The sequence below is a fragment of the Symphalangus syndactylus genome, chromosome 11, assembly GCF_028878055.3.
Source record: "Symphalangus syndactylus isolate Jambi chromosome 11, NHGRI_mSymSyn1-v2.1_pri, whole genome shotgun sequence".
Lineage (NCBI taxonomy): Eukaryota > Metazoa > Chordata > Mammalia > Primates > Hylobatidae > Symphalangus > Symphalangus syndactylus.
The window spans coordinates 105958866-105971599 of record NC_072433.2 but is presented as its reverse complement, the minus strand read 5'-3'; the positions used below and the strand labels follow the sequence as shown (position 1 = coordinate 105971599).

Below are 12734 nucleotides of genomic sequence, written 5' to 3'. Positions count from 1 at the left end.
TCCATCTTAGTTCTTTTTCAAGATTGTTTTGACTATTTGTAGTTTATTGAGATTCCATATGAATTTTAGGGTTGTTTTGTTTTGTTTTTTACTTCTGCAAAAAAGACTTGGGATTTTGATAGGAATTGCATTGGTTTGTAGATTTCTTTGGGTAGTATTGACATTTTAACAATATTATGTCTTTTAACCCATGAACATGGGGTATTTTTCCATTTATTGGTGTCTTCCTTAATTTCTTTCAGCAGTGTGGTTTATGGTTTTAAGTGTTATAGATGACTGCATGTTCATGTATATTTTTCTTTTCTATCAATTTAAGACATTTTAGGTGGGAGGGAATGCATTCTTGGGCTCAATCTGACAACCTGATTTAACTATATGTATTTCTTTGAGATGCTTCCATAATATTTAGTTAAGAAAATGGAAGACTAGAGAGGTTAGGTAACTTGCTCAAGGACATGCTGTTAGAAAGTGAGAGTCCTGGTTTCGAAGACAGTCTGGCTCAAAAGAGTTTTTAATCATTCTGCTGTCTTGAAAAATTGTCTTTCTAAAAAGGTGGAGGATAGATAATGTAAATTATTAATTAGAGAACAGATGTTTAGCTGGAGTATAGTTGTAAGGAATTTTGTTTTTCTCCTGTGGAATTCTTTAAAGTCTTTTGGAGTAAGTAATTCTATCTTGGATCCATAGAATGAATTTTTTCCTTTTGATCAGTTAATTTGAGGTAAATTAGATTATGTATGCTGTTCAATTTTAAACTAAGATATTACATATTCTGCCTGTAAAGTTTATAAATCATTACCTCATTCCATTATTCCATTTTGTAATATGCTTGTCCATTTCAGGCCAATATAAATTTAGTTTCCTTTAACTGTAAGTTTTTAACATATTTTTGTAGATTAGTAGAATATTTAGTAAATTAGTCATTACTACATTTGTTAGAATTTTCCTGGTTTTTTTCAGCCTAAAAATGTCTTTTCAACTCTAATTATAACAACAACAATTATAATGTATTTATTGGTGTTTCTTTGAAATCATATTGAATTTGTAGTTTTTATTTTTATTTTTTTTTTGAGACAGAGTCTCACTGTGTCACCGAGGCTGGAGTGCAGTGGCATGATCTTGGCTCACTGCAATCTCCGCCTCCCAGGTTCAAGTGATTCTCCTGCCTTAGCCTCCTGAGTAGCTGGGATTACAGGCGTGTGCCACCACGCCTGGCTAATATTTGTATTTTTAGTAGAGATGGGGTTTCACCACGTTGGTCAGGCTGGTCTCGAACTCCTGACCTCGTGATTCACCCGTCTCGGGCTCCCAAAGTGCTGGGATTACAGCCATGAGCCACTGCTCCCGGCCTGAATTTGTAGTTTAATTGAAGAAGAATTTATATTTTTAAAACATAAAATTCTTCCTTTCCTTACATATTTTACCTTTCAATTTATTTCAAGTCTTTTGTGTTTCCTTGTAGAGTATTAACATTCATTTATGTTTTCCCGTCTTTTGAACTCCATTTTTGTCACACTGCTGGATTCAGTTTGCTTATGAAGACTCCAGAATTTTTGCATCAGTGTTATTATGAGTGTAATTGACCCATGGCTTTCTCATGGGAAATACTGTGTGTCTGATTCTGTAATCACTAGTATGCTGTCTGTAGAAACGATTTGAAAGTTTGGATGCTTTTGATGATCTTTTTTTTCTTTTAAAGAATCATAAAATTTTTAAACTGTAAGGTCTTTGGTACTTTCACAAATTTCTCTTTGAGGAAACTAATTCAAGAACTTTAAGTGACTTCTCTGGCGTTAAACAACTAATTAATTTTAAGTGGGAGAGACTTTTTTAAAGGCAGGTTACAATTTAGCAGTTTTTAGATTCATAACTTTCATGCCTGGTTGTTCTAAAATGGAATATGTTAAGTCATTTTGGTTCTAAGGGTCATCAGTTACTCTCCTTCCCAGAAATCACTAACAGACACACATACACACACGCACACACACACACAGACACACGTACCTCTTTTAGACGTTTGGTACATTTCATACACTTTTACTGCTTGTCAGCTGCTCTGGAGCAAGCTTTGATGATATTAAGGTCTACAAGAGAGGTAAGGTCCTTGCTTAAGTATGTGTTGCAAATCAAAAGTGGTTCTTATTTTTTAGATTTATTGACGCCTAAGGAGGTAGGTTATATTCTTTATGAAAAAAATGAAAATTCATTATTTCCATTTTTGAAGTGTTTATTGTGAATCAGTGAGATAAAATGAGGACACTTTTGCTCTCATCAGTTTGCTAGCTTTAAAAGATGAGGCTAAAATAAGGCAAAATAAGGAGCGTAATTTTTCCTTGAGATATAGTCACTATTCATCTACTCTTGTCTTTCTTAAATTTTTCATTTGTATGTGTTTAGACAGTTTTTAAAAATTAACTTCAAAGGAAGTTTGAGAAAACATGGCCATGCCAAAATGTAAAGTTTCAAATTTTAAGCTTTATTTTCGCTCACTTTTCAAATATGTATGTATTTATATGTATGATTCTTTTTCTCTAATATTTTTGTTTTTTTTTTACACAGACCATATTTTTGGTATATAGTATATTTAGGAACAAACTGAAAGGAAATTAAAGATAGAAGTACTTATTTATACTCATGAGTCCAAAGCAGTGGTAGTTGAGTCAGCAAGTGCTTTATTCCTTTATGCTGTATTTGCATTAAGTGTAAGACAGTTGTAATGTCATTTAACATGTTTTACATTGCTTTGTATCTCATTTTAAAGTGATTATCATTAGTGAAGCTAGAATCAGCCTAGATTGAAGGTTACCAGTTGTGAAGGAATGCTTTTTCTCAAATTCAAATTCAGATGTATTTCAGAAATTATAAGTACTCACTTGTGGGTATATCGTAAGGTTATGAAGTAAATAATTAGTCATGAGATTGGAAAGGCATGTACATTATATGCTCAGTGTGTGTTTGTGTTGGTATGTGTGTGTTTAAATTTTTCAGACAATATTTGCTTTCATTAACACTTTCTGTAGGCAAAAAGGATTTTATTTGCATTTAAGAGGAGGGAGGGCTGCTATTCTATGTTTATGAGATAATATGCAATACGGCTTTGGCAACCTAGCAATTAAAAAGAAAAGTTCTGTAAGTGAGCATTATGATATGTGGTAACAGCACTGTGCAGTTTTTACACATAATAAGTCTGCTAGAATTTTTGAATTAGGAATAGGTGAAAAACATATAGCTTTATCTTCTTTGATATTTTTAATAGCATCCGTTTCTGTTTTGCCACTAGTATTTTAAGTGATTCTTTTTATAGTTTGTATTTTAAAAACAATTTGTTTAGTTAAAACATCATGTATATTTGTTAATCTTATTCAGTTGGAAGTAGATAGGCCACTAAGAATTGTGTGTGTGTTTTTTTTAAATTACAGTTTTTACTAAGGTTTAAATATTTTTGGTTCTTAGATTTAAAGTTGATTATGTTATAAGAGGCAAGGCTGTGAGTCCTTGCAGATACTGGTTCATACTGTTGAACTGCCTAAATACCAGAAAATATAATGAAGAAGAATGGGCCCTAATAATCTCTCGATGCTTTTAGTTACAAGCTGGGTGAGCAAAAGTTCAAATAGGTATTTAAGAAATAAGCTTAAGACTTGAGCTACTTGTTTTGTCTATTCCTCTAGTTCTTAGAAAGATTCCTCTAATAAAACTTTATATCCCTTACTTCCATGTAGTCTTCTGGTTTCTCTTTATTTCCAATTCCTCTTGTACTTAGAGTATATATGAGACCCATTAAACACTTGGTTATTCCCTTTTTTTCTCCCTACCTGTTTATATTTTTCTTCAACATGACTTAAGCTCTTTTTAATATACTTACTTCTCCAGTAGTGTGGAACATTTTAAATAACATAGGCAGTTAACTTGTACTTTTGGAGACTGGTCAGTAAACATAAAAAAATACTCATTGATAGAAAATTTTAAATTATAGCTCTTTGCTTTGTAATAATTTGAGAATGTTATTTATTATATTATTTTTGAATCTTTTGTTCCTGTTGGTTATATTTGAAATAAAGCAACATAGGAAATGGTTTAAATCTTTTGCCTAGTAGGCCTGTAGTGAAACTTAAAGACTGAGCAGTGAAAGCATTGAGCCCTTATTTGAAAAAAATTATTTTTTAACATGTAAACGTAAACATAAACATGAAGCACATATATGTAAGCCGAGGCAGCAGGATGTGTTACCTGAAACAGAGGTGTTTTAGTTCTCAAATACAGTCTTCACAAAGTTATGAATGTAAATATTGCTATATTTTTTCCATGAAAGAAGTTCTCTCCCATACAAAATTAAAATCTTAATGAATAGTATCTTGCGTTTTCCCTCTTCTGAATAGGGCTGCATAATTAAAATGTAATTAGAGCAAGTAAACCTTCTTCTTTGTTTAAATGTGGACATATTCAGTTAAGTATATATTTTTTCACATTTAATGTTACTAGTATATTTTCAATTTAGCCAAAGAACTAAAATGTGTTTATGCATATTCCAAGTTTTCCTTACTGTATTTCCAGTGTACACACACACACACACACACACACACACAGTTTATTGCAAATGATATTTGTGTTTTCCAGTTTCTTTGATTTTTAACTAGGTAAATTAAGAAAATTCTGTTAATTTGAGTATGTTTTTAGCATATAATTTGTAACCTCAGTGTTGAGAAAAATCTGTTTAGTTTGTCGTTGATGATTCAAACTCTTGCAGATTCTTACGCTTGGCAATAAACAAGTCTACATTTTATTAATCCAAAAACATTTACCTACTTGCTTTGTGAGATTCATGGAAATATTTATTTTCTCTAACTGGCGATGTTTTCTTTGTAGTTTAAAAGGTCTGAAGCACCTTGTTTCCACATTCAATAAAGTGGAAAAGGTGGCAGAGACATCACTTTAGATTTGAATGTTTTTATTTTGGTATTAATTTTTTAAAGTAATTTTTATGAAATTCTCTTTGGTTTTGCTAACATACAATTAATTTTTGCATAAGCTAGTTCCACCCAGTCCTGTGTCTTTTTGTATATTTTTAGAGCATAATTTATTTTGAAGAATTACTTCATCAACAGTAGCATTCAATACAGTTGACAGTTACTAAAAGCTGTAGAATGGTCCCTAAGCTATATTGTGAATGGGAAAAAAACAAAAAATAAGGTTGTGGTACAGTGTGTATAGTGTAGTGACATTTAGGTAGAAATGAGGATGGGAGAGACACCATATATGTATGTGTTTGCTTTAGGTATAGAGTATCTCTGGAAGCATTATTAAATTGAAACAAATGTAAAATTAACACTAAAAGAAAGCCATTGTAGGGGAAAGTGGGAAAGGCTTCAAAAAATGGTGCCAATACATAGACTTAGTTTTTGACATTGAAATAGTTTAATTTCCTTAAGGACTTAATGGATTTAGTTTTTTTGTGACATGACAGCATATGTAATTACATTTTCTTTTGTTGTTGTTGTTTTTTGAGACAGGGTCTTGTTCTGTTGCTCAGGTTGGAGTGCAGTGGTGCGATCACGGCTCACTGCAGCCTCTACCTCCCAGGCTCAATTGATCATCCTGCCCCAGCTTCCTGTGTAGCTGGGATTACAGGCTTGTGCCACCATACCTGGCTAATTTTTGTATTTTTTGAAGAACTGTGGTTTCACCCTGTTGTGCAGGCTGGTCTCGAACTCCTGGGCTCAAGTAATCTGCCCTCCTTGGTCTCCCAAAGTGCTAGGATTATAGGGGTGAGCCACCACACCCGGCCACATTTTCTTTTTTAATGCTGTGACTTTCTTTATCCTTATTTATTTCACTGATTTTTATATCACCTTAAAAAAAAGCCTTCTTGGTTTGGAATATTTCACTGAAAATCTGCAGACGCAGTACAGGGCTTTTCTATATATCTCTCACCCAGTTTTCCCTGATGTTGTTATAGGAGTTATTAAGAAATTATTTTAGCCAGTTAAGAGAGGAAAAGGGGTCCTTGGAAAGTTCTTGTCTCTTTTAAAGCAGCTCCAGAAACGTTTCTTTCTAGTGGGAAAGCCCTGGCTCTTAGAGCTTGCCAGCAACCTTTGATATGCAAATGTAGGCCATTAGAAACTGGGTCCACGCAAACATGGCAATTCCCATGGTTGTCCTCTTGCCCTTGCCTCCACATGTGCCTGGCATCATGGCTGCTCCCACATATCCCCACGTGTGTAGAACATCATGGTGCCCTTCATTTGCCTATTAAAAGGCTAGGGTGGGAGGGCCAGTTTTTTCAGGCTAAGTGAGTGACATGCCCGGTCAAACCAATCCCCTGAGCCCTGTGCAAATCAGACACTACCTCTTCCAGCCTCCTCATATAACTGGCTGTTATCTGCCTGGCACTCCGGGTTTCCTCTCTTGGCTTTGGAGCCCCCCGCCTCCCTCTGTCTCTATATAGGGGAGTTTCTTCCTTCTTTCATCTCCCTTCTTTCTTGCCTATTAAACTCTCTGCTCTTTAAAACCACTCCACATGTGTCTGTGTTGTTTTATCTGATTAGGCGTCAGACAAGAGCCCTGGTGTCCCTCCACTCATCAGAGATGTATCAATGTTAACATCTAAAATAACCATGGTACATTTGTCAAAACTAACAAATTAACACTGGTACAGTATTATTAACTAAACTACAGACTTTATTTAGATATCACCAGTTTTTCCAGTAATGTTCTTTTTCTATTTCAGGACCAACCCAGCACAGCATGTTGTATTCAGTCACGTTTCTTTAGTCTCCTCTACTTTTGACAGTTTTGTAGTTACTGTTTTACATAGTTCTAGTTTCTCATGACTTTGACACTTACGAAGAGTACTAGTCAAGTATTTTGTACTCAATTTTGGTTTATCTGCTATCTTCTCATGATATTGGGGTTATAGATCTTGACACAGAATACAGAAGTGGCCGGGCGTGGTGGCTCATGCCTCTAATCCCAGCAGTTTGGGAGGCCAAGGCGGGTGGATCACTTGAGGTCAGTTCGAAATCAGCCTGGCCAACATGGTGAAACCCTGTCTCCACTAAAAATACAAAAATTAGCTAGGCTTGATGGCAGGTGTCTATAGTCTGAGCTACTTGGGAGGCTGAGGCAGGAGAATCACTTGAACCTGGGAGGCTGAGGTTGCAGTGAACTGAGATCATGCCATTGCATTCCAGCCTGGGCAACATAATGAGTTCTGCCTCAAAAAAAAAAGAAAAGATAAAAGAATACAGAAGTGTGCTTTTCATCATCTCGGGTGCATGGTATCAACATGACTTGTCACTGGTGTTGTTAACCTGAATCACTTGCTTAAGGTGATATCTGTCATCTTTCTCCACTGTAAAGTTACTATTTTTCATTTCTGTTCCCTATTTATTGGAATTAAGTCACTTAATTCAGCCCACATTCAAGGTGGAGAGAATTAAGATCTACCTCCTGGAAACAGGAATATGTAAATATATTACTTGGAATTTTTTGTTAAGGAGTATCTACAACAATTCTTTCCATCTAACCGATTGTTATTGTTTAAACATTTATTTATGTCAGTATTGACTCAGGGATATTTGTTTTATTCTTTGGTTTATAATCCAATTGTATCTTTATATTTTTTTTTGCTCAACTTGTTTTAGCTTTGGTCACTGGGAGGTCTTTCAGGTTGGTTCCTGGATCCTTTTGACATGCCCCACCCCTTGTTTCTTTTCTTAAGCACTTTCTTACCTTCTGTCACTACCAGGTTCTCCAGGCTTATCTGGTATTTTCTTGCTTTAGCCCAAAAACCACTCATTTCTCCAAGGAGCCTGGGTTCCTTTTGTTGATGAATTGTATTTAGAAACCAAGGTATGGGCTCTAGGTGTCTTCCTTGCTATGTAGAGTGTCACTGCTTCTACATTCTCTCAGTTGACAGTCCTAGGAAATATGTCTATGTATACTAACCCATGTATACATACATGTATAATGTTTCTGTGTCTAGCTGTCCACATGTTAAAATATTAATATATTAAAATATTAATATTTAATTTATTAATTTTAATTAATATTTTCCATATATTAAGATAAATGAGTTTATACTGGTATCTCAAACTCTAATCCAGCACCACAGGGTTCATTCTAGCCTTTTCTCTTTGCTTATGTGTAATTTCTTTCTCTGTCATTGAGAAACCTGGTTCTCATTCTCTATAATTTATGTGTTCAAACTGAGTATACATATAAATTAGTCTCAGAATTGTTAACGCCTACCCCCACAAGAAACAAATTTACCCACTAGAGTGCTATGTTTATATATAGTTATTTGTGTCTTTAGCCTAACAGTATCCAGTTAAGATATCATTTTCCAAAGTAGCTTCTACCATCTCCATTCTTCCTCATCGCCTTCAGGGATGTTATTTACTTGCTTTTAATCATTAATTATTATTAAAATTATAGTGCTGCATAAAATAATGACATAGTACATGATAAACTGTTTATGAAATATAAGCAGAAAAATAAGAGAAGTAACTTTTTGTAGTTTTCATTTTTTTTCTGCTTCTTTATCTGTTTAATCTTGGCTGACTTACGGCAAAGGAGATAGTATGCTAAAGTCTATGGATGAGGAAAAGTACATATTTTTAATTAACGGAAAGTAATTTCCTAATCCAGCTAGGGAACTTTGTTTTGCTTTATTGTCCTGTACTTTGGAACATGTCATAGTTCTAATGCTAAAAGTTCTTTAAAAATGAGCCAAATATAAATAAATCACAGTAGTTACCATTTCACCAGCCTCTTAACCAACCATTTCAAACTGATTTTTTTTCTACTTCATTTATTTCTCTTCATGCATAGCAGTCATTTAGAAGGCAAATAAAAGCTTGGACACAAAATATAAACTCTGGTAGATCATTAAATATAGCACCAATGTGGAAAGCAGTTCTATGTTTTCTTTAGCTGTGTAGTACTTTTACTTAAAAAAAATTATTTTATTCGGCGGAAGATAGAGCAAGGGAAAAAAAAGAAAAAAATTATTTTACTATTATAGTAAAACATTTTGAAGCAAATCTTGTTGAAATTGCATTTCAGAATTTAGTGACTGGTACGAGGCCAGCTTCCTTGTATGTTTCTTACTTTTAATAGTAACTCTTGAAACAGAGATAGGAAACATGTTTGGAGCCATGCATTATTTTATGATTAAAAGCACTTCTGGAGAGCTATGCTATTATATGCATTCTTTTCATAATTATCAGTAAGTATTTTAGTTCAGAAAGTACTTCCCAATTTGATGTATTCTTCATAAATCTTGAGTATTTTTCTGTCAATATAAAGGAGATCCTATTCCAGGGTACTTTCCTCTGAGTCAAGGAAAAAAATAGAAAGAATTAAAAAGTAAAGCTTCTGCCTTTCCTGTGAAAGGAATGTGACTTGTTGGCTAGTCTGTTTGGTTACACATGTGTTTATCAGGCAAATTTTATTCAGCATATTTTATGTGCCAGTCCCTTTGTTAGGTGCAAATACAAAGATGGGGGAAAGGAACATTTCCATTCTGAAGGATCACAGTCAAGTTGAGGGCGACAAATGCACGAATATAATTATGATGCAGTATGCCAAGAACAATGGTAGTAGATATTTTGGGAGAAGAGAAATATTATGTATCTTGGCAGGGGAAATTATGGAATGTTTCCTAATAGAGGGGTGTTACCCACTTAAAGAATATGTAAAAGTCTTCCAGGGGAAGATGAGCAGAGAAAGAGGACACTTATATAAAGAGGACAGGGTAGGAGCAAAGTCTTAGAGGAGAGAAAGAGCATCATATATGTAAGAAACTACAGGCAGATCAGGGTTCTTGCAAAATAAGGTGCAGCTAAGGAAATGGCAAGAAAAGAGGCCAGAGAGTAAGGTAGGGCCCCGATTATGGAGGACCATTTAATGCCATCTTTGGTATTAATGCCCGATATTGTGTAAGGGAAAGATCCTTGGCTGGACAGACATGGGTTCAACCCTTTTATTAGCTGATGGCTTTGGGCATATTGTGTAGTCTGTGTTTGAGCCTTAGGCTCCTAATTTGGACACAGGAACAATTATATTTACTTGGAAACTAATTACATGAGATAATAGTATTTATAAAAGGCCTATTAGGTACTTTGTAAATGTACAATATTAGGGCTCTGGATCTGCTCCTTCCATGAGAATGTCCAGAATTACCTTTTCGTGTCAAGCTGCTTGTCTTCTATGTCCAAAAATGCTATAATACAATGACTCAAAACCTTTTTGAAATGGAAATTTTTTTATTAACTTATAAGTCATTGCTTTTTTCCATATGAAGTCACACATACATTACTCACCCACAGAAATTATAGTAACTGTATCTGCTATTAAGGACTTCTTTATGCAGTAGGTATACAGTTGACTCAAAAGAATGGAAGTGCTTTGAAATGTGTATTCCTTCTTATAGGAAAGGACTTCTTGAATAAGATGTTTTCCTCTATGGTTTAGTGCCTACTTGGTTTGATGCATGATGACATGTAATTAATTTAAAGACAGAATGCACAGTGGAAAGGATTCAGAAGAATATAGGCAGCATATAATATATGCATACTTGATTTATAGTATGCATTCCCTTGTGGAGTCTGTGGAACTTCTGCCTTTTCTGGGGACAACTATTTGTTTTTACAATTTGGAACATTTAGGGGAATACAAAGTATAAAGTTAAATAACCTAAAGTAAAAACTATGAACTGAAAAACGTAACGCAGTGTCCACTTGTGTTATTGAGGTTGCCATTGCCTATATATAACAGAATATGTTACTAAACGTGGTTTGAAAAAATATGGGCTTTCTCATAAAAAGTCCAGAGGTAGGTAGTTCAGGGTTGGCTAAGTCAGCAGTTCAGCAAGATCAGGGCTCTGGATCAGCTTTTCACATGAGAATGTCCAAAGCAAGAAGAATAAGGGATATACCCTTTTCAATATCTCTCTCTCCTTTTATCAGATAAAACTTTTCCAAAAGTGCCACATCAGACTTCCTGTTATGTCTCATTAACCAAAATTGGCTCATATGATGACCCCTAAACTAATCACTGGGAAAGAATAATGGGATAGTCACAGTTTGCTTCTACTTACAGTTCATTCCCCGAGGCTAGCCCCACCTTCTCTGAGTACTTTTTTAATTGAACATCTGAACAAATTGGGGGTTCTGGTGGCAAGGAAGGTTGGATAAATGATTGTTAGGTAGGAAACCAACACTGTTTTCCCAACTAAGAAGTATAATGGTATAAATTAGTATATATGTATAGTATGTTGTGTTTCTTCAAAGTAAATAATATTTTAAGTGGATTCCCTGTTTTGAGATGCAAATTCAAGATCTTCACTTTTTAAAAATTTTTAAATCACACTAAAGACCTGTGTATAAACAAAGACAATAAAGTAACCAAAGCTGCTTTGATACCTTCTCATTTATATCTGCCTGATTTCTAACATTCTTTTTGCTTTACCCTAGGAATAGATATCTAAAACTCCCTGGATGTAAAAGGATGCCTTCCTTTACTCACTATGCTCCAGACACTCCAGTTTTCTAGCTGTTCCTTGTACATGCCACTATCGCTTAGCCCTGTAGTCCCCAACCTTTTTGGCACCCAGGGATTGGTTTCCTGGAAGACAGTTTTTCCACAAATGGAGCAATGGTTTTGGGATGAAACTGTTCCACTTCAGATCATCAGATCATCAGGCATTAGTTAGATCCTCATAAGGAATGTGCAGCCTAGATCCCTGTCAGGTGCAATTCATAATAGGGTTGGCGCTTCTATGAGAATCTAGTGCTGTGGTGGATCTGACAGAAGGCAAAGCTCAGGCAGTAATGCCCGCTTACCCACCTGCTGCCACTCACATCCTGCGAGACCACAGAATGGTACCGGTCCATGGCCTGGGGGCTGGGGACCCCTGGCTTAGCCCCTTTACTGTTGTTACTCACTCTGCCTGGAACTTGCTTCTCCATATCCCTGTGGTTTTGGCTCTTCAGCTTTCAGCTCAATTGGTACCTCCCTCAGCAGGGTCTTTCCCCTGATTACTCATGCTAAATGAGCCTCTCCAGTTGCTTTCTGTCAGTCCGTTTTATTTTCTTTTTGGGACCTACTGCTAAGTACTATTATTTACTTGCGTTTATGTTCATTTTCTGCTCTTTTGGCTATACTGACCCATGACACAGGGAACTTCTCCCCTGTTGTCTCTGCCTTATCCCAGTCTCTTTTCTAGGTACCAGGCACATAGTTGGTACTCAATAAATGTTTATTGAAAGAAAAAAATACTGAGAAATAGTGAGTTTGAAAGTATTCTTTTTTAAAAAAAATCAGTTTAGTTAAAACCTATGTATTTGAGTTATCAGCCAAACGGAGGGTGAGATTGAGGATCTTATAGGGCAGCTATTGCAGTAGAAGGCTATGCTACCTCTATAAGTAGGACAAATGAAGATAATACTTTAATTACCTTTGAGCAGGGCCAACATTTGCCTCAGGGAAAATTTTTAAATTTCTGTACCTGCTTTCAGAACTGTTGAAATGGGTAGATGAAACCCCAAGAATGAAATTATTTTAGTTTGGAAATCTTTTAAGTGGACTTCACCAAATGTTTACTCTAATCATAAACTTCAATCTCATGGTATCATTAGAACATCAAACTTTAGGCTAAGCAACTTCCAGGTGAACCCACCAATAAAAACTGCATTGCACAATGTCTGCTTAAATGATTTAACTGTAATCCA

General features: G+C 35.2%; 1 protein-coding gene across 2 annotated transcripts in view; it reads left to right on the top strand.

The window, feature by feature from the left end:
* DTWD2 (DTW domain containing 2) overlaps positions 1 to 12734 on the top strand; it is a 161447-nt gene that overhangs the window by 124768 nt on the left and 23945 nt on the right. The window lies entirely within an intron of this gene.